We start from the raw sequence: 7,943 nt of genomic DNA on the forward strand, positions 1-7,943 counted from the left end.
TAGACATTTACAGAGGTTTTGGATTTCCATTCATTCATTGCTGCACTTTTCTTCCTGCCCACCCCTCCCCACCAGCTCGCTTCCCCCTCCGAAGAGAAGGAAAAAAAATCTTCATTAGTATACAATTCCCACGTCCCCTCCCCCTCACTCCCCTCCCTGAGTACAGTTCTCTATGCAACCTTAATTCTGGATTCCTGTGCTAACCATGATACTCAATCATATATTTTTAAGGAGTGTTTTGCTTATTCGGGGCTTCTTTCCATTCCAAATGAAGCTGGAGATTGTCTTTTCCATCTCATTGAAGAATGGAATTGGTATTTGTATTGGGATTGCATTGAACATGTAAATTGCCTTTGGTAGTATTGCCATTCTCACAATATTGAGCCTTTCTATCCATGAGCCAGGGATAGTCTTCCACTTCTCCAGGTTTCTTTTTTTTTTTCTTGTACTAATGTTTTGTAATTTTCTTTGAATAGATCTTTTGTGAGAAGCTTATAATTTTTAAGAAATAAAAGATGATTAAATTTCTTTCAAAGTTTCTTTTCAATGGATAGATGACCAAGCTTTTCCCCATCCCTCTCCTTTAAAAAAACAATTGCATAAATGGCATTGATGAATGGTCATTAATGTTATAAAACAAAATGTGTCTGAATGATTTAATGAAAACAAAACAAAATCATTATAAACACTTCCTTCCTGTTTTCAACCTGCACTACTGCCCAATATGCTACATTCTTTCTCGAAAATGTGTTAATTTGTGACCTAATTCTCATATCCCATATAAAGTTTTTTCCGTCTTCTATAAACACTCTGCACATCAGCAGAGAACTGTCAGAATTCCAGGCTGCGTTTAGAAGGGTTCGTGGTACTAGGGATATTGTAGCAGATGTTAGATGGATTTTAGCTGAAAGCAGAGAATACCAGAGAAATGTATATCTGTGCTTCATTGACTACACAAAGGTGTTTGACTGTGTGGATCATAACAAACTGTGGCTGACTCTGAGAAGAATGAGAATCTCAGAACATTTGATCATTCTAATGGGAAACCTATACTTGGACCAGGAGGCAGTCGTCAGAACAGAGCAAGGGAACACTGCATGGTTCAAAAATGGGAAGGGCATATGCCAGGGACGCGTCCTATCTCCATACCTTTTCAACCTGTGTGCAGAACAGATTATATGGGAGGTTGGTCTCTATGAGGAGAAATGTGTGTCAAGACTGGTGGGCAATCTATCAACAATCTGCATTATGCAGATGACACAATCCTGCTTGCTAAAAGTGAGGAGGACCTGAAGCGCTTGCTGCAGAGGGTCAAGAACTGCAGCTTAAAATATGGATTGAGGCTCAATGTCAAGAAGACAAAGATTCTCACCACTGGGCCAATCGGCAGCATCAGGATGGATGGTGAAGAGAGCTTGTTCACAGCTTTAGTTTGCTTGGCTCTACAGTCAATATTCTTGGCACCAGTAGCCAGGAAATTAAAAGGCGCATTGCCATGGGAAAATCTGCTGGTAGGGACCTCTCCAATGTACTGAAGAGCAAGGGTGTCTCTCTGGAGATTAAGGTGCATCTGTTACAGGCCATGGTCTTTGCAATCACTTGTTATGCATGAGAGAGTTGGACCAAGAAAGATGGAGAATTGATGCATTTGAGCTGTGGTGCTTGAGAAGAGTATTTAGAGTACCATGGACTGCTAGGAAAACAAACAGATTTGTCCTGGAAAAGGTTAAACATAGTGACTCCTTGGAGGCAAGGATTCTGAGGCTCCGTCTAACATACTTTGGACATGCTGTAAAGAGAGATCGGTCCTTGGAGAAGGACATCATGCTTGGGAGGGTGGAGGGACAGCACAGGAGGGGAAGGCCCTCTGTGAGGTGGATTGATTCAGTGACTGGGGTAATCGGGATGGGAGTGTCAGAGACAGTTCTATTGGCACAGGACAGAGTGGAGTTTATGGCTGTTGTATATAGGGTTTCCATGAGTCACAAGTGACTGGACGGCACCTAACAACAACAACATATACACTTGGTGCTCTTGAAATTAGGCTTAAATCCCATAACGACCCTATGACTATTGTTAGAAGAGATAATGTGTGCTAACCTTAGCTTTTAGGAAAAAATAATCTTTCACATAGGTTTTCTCATCTCACTTTCAGTTGTCATCCTTAAAGTAAAAGAGAAAAAATAAGCTACATTATTTTCATTTATCTTTGTAATTGTTTTATTTTATTTAATATTATTTCATGCAACTGGAAGATACGTTTACAGTTTGAAAATCAGATTCAAAATAAATAAGTAAATAAGAGCTCTAAATTTAGTTCTTAATACGTGACCTTAGGGAAATTGTTTCCATCCCAGCAGTTGCCACACAGTACAGCTAAAGAAAACTCTTTCTCCTTTTTTGTTTGTATTAACTGCAGCACTTCTCTGCTTAGGAGTTTGTCTCCTAAGGCTCAGGAGAAATTGAGTAAATACTACTATTCAACTTTTGTGTCTTAGTTTTGGGGGGTATGTGTGTGTGTGTGTCTGCGTCTGTGTATGTCTTCTCATTTCACTCTACTGTCCAAATTCTGAGATGGAGAAACTAGGCTACCTATTGCAAAGCCACTCAAGGAACGTTGAGAGGCAATAAAAATAGAGTGAGCTATCTATAATGGCACCCATTTGCCTAGACTTCAGAGCTGTGTGACCTAAAGCCCTTGGCTAGCTAAGGAGTAGGCCCAAGCCAAAACTAAGAGCACAGAATATTCATTCAAATAGGCCCAATGTACCCCTGAGGTACTAGAATATATTTCTGTTTAGACAAAGAGCTTTTTGGAGAATATAATCTCAAGAGCAAGTGTTGCTTGGAAGATGAGTAGTAAAGTGGGATGAAAATTATTTGCATCTTAGCTTTTCCTTAAATCCTGGGACTCATCCCCTTCTGAAGACATGGCAGAATGAAAAACATATAAATCAAGAATATTTTTTCAGACTGTCCTTTACATATAATGCCCAGAAAGTGAAAGCTGAGGAGAAGTTAATGTGTAGTATACAAATAAATAATGTGCTGAAAGGAACCTAAAAGATTCTCTACTATTATCTTCCCCATACTTTCATCCTGTTTTACAGATGAAGGAAATAGAGCCCAGAGAATGGGAAAGTACTTTGTCCTCTTTAAAAGCTGTAAGAAACATATCCTCCAGAATAATGTTTCTTCAGTTATAAAATGTATGCAAGAAGTGGAATGATGAGATAAGCTTAGGTGGTACTGCAACAAAATTTCTTTTTAGTAGGTATTTAGACAAGATAATGAAAAACTTGGCTTTCACACTCTGGATATTAAAAATATTATTATATTATTATTCATTTCCTTCCAGATGATTATGACAAAGAGAGAAGTCTCTAGAGACACATACTATTTACAAGTGAAATGTCTGGTATTTGCTTTAAAACAATGGAACGAACATAAAAAAAAATGAGTAGTGAAGTCGGGCTCAGGTGCCCCAGGCCCAGGTGGCTGCTGGTGGCTCCAGGTGGCTGCGCGCCAAGGGTCGCCAGGACCGGGAGTCCCCCTCCCCCACCCCCACCCCGAAGCGCCCCCCTGGCCTACGCCCCGTGGGGCCCACCGCGCAGCTCGATGGAGAGTCGCCCCCACCCCCCGGGCCCCCGGCCCTCGCTGACTGCTCCCCGAGGCGTTTGTTCACCACCTGGGCCTGGTCTCCTAGGTCAGGGGAGTTGTGTGTGGTTCGCAGGAAAGAGAAGAAAAGGAGCGATGTGACCGATTCCGCCGGGTCCGCTTGCTTTCAGACCTGGTTGGCATGTAGAGGGACCAACACAGCTGGCAGATAGTGCTTTTCGGAGAGGAGACAGTGAGAAAAGAGAAACCAAGTCTTAGCTTTTCTATGATTTTTTTTTTTTTTTCGTAACTCTGCATTTTGGCAGTGGCAGCGAAATAAACTAATCCAAGAGTTACTTTTTTTTTTCTATTGAGGAACGAGAAGTGGATTTTTTTCTCTCTCTCTTCCTTTTGATTCCAACCGTTTCTCCCAGTGACAAAGCATAAATCGTGGACACTCGAGAATAATAAGGTGGAGAAAAAAAAGACTGAGAAGATTACGTTCTTCCTTGAGAGGGAAGGGTGGGGTGTGTTCAGCCCTGTCTGGATCCTACAGGGAGAAACAAAAACATGAGTTGCATGCCATGGAAAGGAGACAAGGCCAAATCGGAATTGTTGGAGCTGCCCCAGGCAGCACCCCCACAGATCTACCATGAGAAACAGCGCAGGGAGCTCTGTGCCCTCCATGCCCTCAACAACGTCTTCCAGGACGCCAACGCCTTCACCCGCGAAGCCCTGCAGGAGATTTTCCAGAGGTTGTCTCCTAAAACCATGGTGACACCTCACAAGAAGAGCATGCTGGGAAATGGAAACTATGACGTGAATGTCATCATGGCGGCACTTCAGAGCAAAGGCTATGAAGCCGTTTGGTGGGACAAGCGCAGGGATGTGGGTGTAATTGCTCTCACTAACGTCATGGGCTTCATCATGAATCTACCCTCCAGCCTATGCTGGGGTCCCTTGAAGTTGCCTCTCAAAAAGTAGCACTGGATCTGCGTTAGAGAGGTAGGAGGTGCCTACTGCAACCTCGACTCCAAACTCAAGACGCCTGAGTGAATTGGAGGTGAGAGCGAGCTCAGGAAATTTCTAAAACATCACTTGCGAGGAAAGAACTGTGAACTCCTGCTGGTGGTACCAGAAGAGGTGGAGGCCCATCAGAGCTGGAGGGCTGATGTGTGACAGTTCTGCCCACCTTTCCCCTCACCTCACCCCTGAAGCCTCTGTGATGTGCTGTGGCCTGCACAGTGGGTCTGCCCTTGCCACTTCCCCAAACAGCTCAGCGAGTTTCCCCTCTCAGAGTTGACAGTGCAATAGTACAGACGCGTGGACTGTTTAGAACCACCAGCGTTTTTTTTTTTTGTGCTGGGAAAGGAAGGCAGGAGCTCTGTGCTTAGGGCAAAGCAGCAAAGACCCTTGGTATTAAGGCAAAGGTGGTGTCTGGCTTATGTGTATGTCCCTGTCATCCCATCCCTCCCTCCCCGGTGAGGACCTGACAGGTTCTGCTGGGGTTGATTGATCATTGCTGTTTCAGCCTCACCTGGAATGGAGCCAGCTCCAAGGGAGATGGTGCCTCCATTTGTCCTTTCCTGGCCAAGCAGGGGGTCTGAAGACACAGAACTTGGAAAAGCCATGTGACCAACTAGAAGGATCTGGAGTGTGGGGTTTCTCAGGAAACCGTCTCTAAAACAGTAGTACAGTACAGCATGCGGTCTTCAACCCTTAATGCCACCTCCGCCTTTTCATCCCTTTGTGGGACTTCATGCTTGGGAGTGGTTTATGGCCATACTTGGAGATTTAGGATGAAAAATTCTCATTAGAGAATTTAGAGTATTAATTCTAAGTCAGGTGATTGAATTCAGCAATATCCTTTTCTTACGGGGTGAGACACAGCTATGTGGACACAGCTAAAGTCAGACTGGCAGGCCTGGGTGCCTCATGTCCAATAGCTTGCTCTGGTTTTGTTCCGTTTCACTACATTGGCTATGAAGGTAGTAAAGAAGGCCTAAGAGCAGTGTATCCACTTGACCAAACCAGAAAATGCCCGCGTCTGCCTTTGAGAGCAGATACCACCTTTGGGCAGAGTTGCAAGACAGTCTTGTGAAGGTCACCTTTCTGGGTTTAAGAGCAGCCAGAAGTGGTGGTGGAATCTTTGAGCTCAGGCTAACCACTGCAGCGTCTTGCAGAGCAGAGCTCTCAAGCTGGAAGTCTGTGTGTCTTAGAGGACCAGGGCCTGGCCTGTCATCTTTCTGGAGTTTCCTTTACAGATCTGAGAATTCACCTACCCCTACCTCTCCAAATTTTAGGCCACTTTTCCTGTACCTTTGGAAAACGAAGGGAAACAAGTATCACACCGCATTGTCTCACCAGTGGTGTGGTTGCCTCGGGCAGGGAGGACCTGGCCAGTCCTCACAGATCCGTGGTCTTGCCTGGTCTGGGGGCTGCCCCACTGCCAGATTCCTTCTCATCAGCAGGGCTGGCCTGGGGCGTACACGTCAAGCCTGAGCAAGCATGGTGGACACAGCTGAGGCTTCCTCCCCCCTGGGACCAGAGCGCATGTTTACACCAGCACTTTCTGCACACGTTCTCTTCAATCCACTGAGGCCGTTTTTTATGCTGATTACCAGAAACCCCTACGTGGCTCCTGCATCCTGTCCTCCCTGTAACTGGCTGCAGTCTCTTCTGGACCCTTTTCTACACCAGGCCTGCTTGGCACAGCAGGGAGCTCTTTACCCCACCCCTCCCCCCCTGCACAATGACATTCCAGCCAGCACCAGCCAGAAGTTACAGCCTGCCTTGCTGATTGTCACAAGCAGGACTTCGGGTCCCCTGGCACTGTCTTGATAGGAAACCATTTCCTGGACGAGGAAGAATGTCCTCTCCACCGATCTGCGTGGGCCTGTGTAAACACTCAGAGGAGCCCCAGCCCTCAGAACCAGCGGACTTCTTCAAGATGCTTAAACATTTCAGGGCTGGTTTCTCTGTTCATATCCAATTCTGGTGCTTAGGACAGGGACCCATGCTGACGCTGAAGGGCAAGAAGCCCCACTTCCTGTAAGGAAGGGAGCAGACCTGACCCTGATGCCCAAGAAGGGGCAACCCTAGGCTTTTTGTTTTTCTTGCTTTTTATTCCTCCTTTTTGTTGTTGGCCTTGTTCTGGGTTTGTTTACAAAAGATGTTATTTTGTTTAACCAAACATTAAAAATTAAAACATACATAAATCTCAAAAAAATGAGTAGTAAAAAATAAAACAAAAATTGCAAAATGTTGATAATTGTTGAAGCTAAGTGATAGGTGTACAGGGATACATTATGCTGTTTTAATTTTTAAAAATACTTTAAAAATTTTTTTATACTAGTTTACTTACAAAGTTTGTATACTTTGTTTTTTCATCATATCTTTCCCCTTTCCTTTACACATCTCTCTGTCTACCCATCAAATTGTGTGACCCAATAATCAAGCTCCCTCCCACCACCGGCCCATCCTCACCACTCTGCTTCCCCATCCCTCCTTCGATCCTAGTACTCATTCTACAATAATGGTCTTATACAGTATTTTTCTTTATGAAACTGATTTCACCTTGCACAATGCTCTTCAGTCCTTTCCAAGAGAGATAGTAATTTACAAAATCATTGCTCTCCTGCTGCATTTGGGCTATTTCCATGTTCTTGTGATGGTGAATAATGCTGCTATAAACATTGGTGTACAAGTCTCTGTACCTCATTTGTCATTTTCTCAGTATATATTCCAAGCAGTGCATTAGTTGGTCATATGGAATTTCTGTGTTCAGTTTTAATAAAAACTGAACTGTGTTCAGTTTAAAATTTACATGCCTAAATATTCTTAGATGGTGACCAGAAATGGGAAGGATAAAGCTAGATAGACATATATTAAGATGAATCAAGGGAAAGGCAGTGTCCAGCGAGGCTCTGATTTACTAAGTACCACAAAAGAAAAAGATGTCCAGGTGGAAAGGGTGTGGGAATTATGATTCATGTCATAAAAGAGAACAAAAAAGCTAAAAATACTTCTTAACTGAGGGATCATGTTTCACATGTATAATAGCCATGTAAAAATTTCCTTTTAATATGAATTTACTAAGCATAAAAGGGAACAAAAACCAAGCAAAAAATAAGAACAAAAGGAATTTCTAATGGCTTAATGGTGAGGAACTCGCCTGTCAATGTGAAGGTATGCTGTTGAATCTCAACATTTGCTCCATCAAAGAAAGATGGGGAATCTCTTCTTATTTGATATGTTGTTGTTGTTGTTGTTGTTATGTGCCATCGAGTCGCCTGCGACTCATAGCGACCCTATGTACAACAGCCCTAAACTCCGCTCTGTCCTGT

General features: G+C 43.8%; 1 protein-coding gene and 1 pseudogene across 1 annotated transcript in view; one reads left to right on the forward strand and one right to left on the reverse strand.

Annotated features, from left to right (window-relative positions):
• The window catches only part of LOC102875920 (androgen receptor-like), a 699,071-nt gene that overhangs the window by 534,062 nt on the left and 157,066 nt on the right, over positions 1 to 7,943 (reverse strand). The gene's annotated exons all lie outside the window — the stretch shown is intronic.
• LOC102875111 lies at positions 4,147 to 4,776 on the forward strand (annotated as a pseudogene).

Source organism: Elephantulus edwardii, unplaced genomic scaffold (assembly GCF_000299155.1).
Source record: "Elephantulus edwardii isolate Elephantulus edwardi_28Jun2011 unplaced genomic scaffold, EleEdw1.0 scaffold00355, whole genome shotgun sequence".
In the NCBI taxonomy this organism is placed as follows: domain Eukaryota; kingdom Metazoa; phylum Chordata; class Mammalia; order Macroscelidea; family Macroscelididae; genus Elephantulus; species Elephantulus edwardii.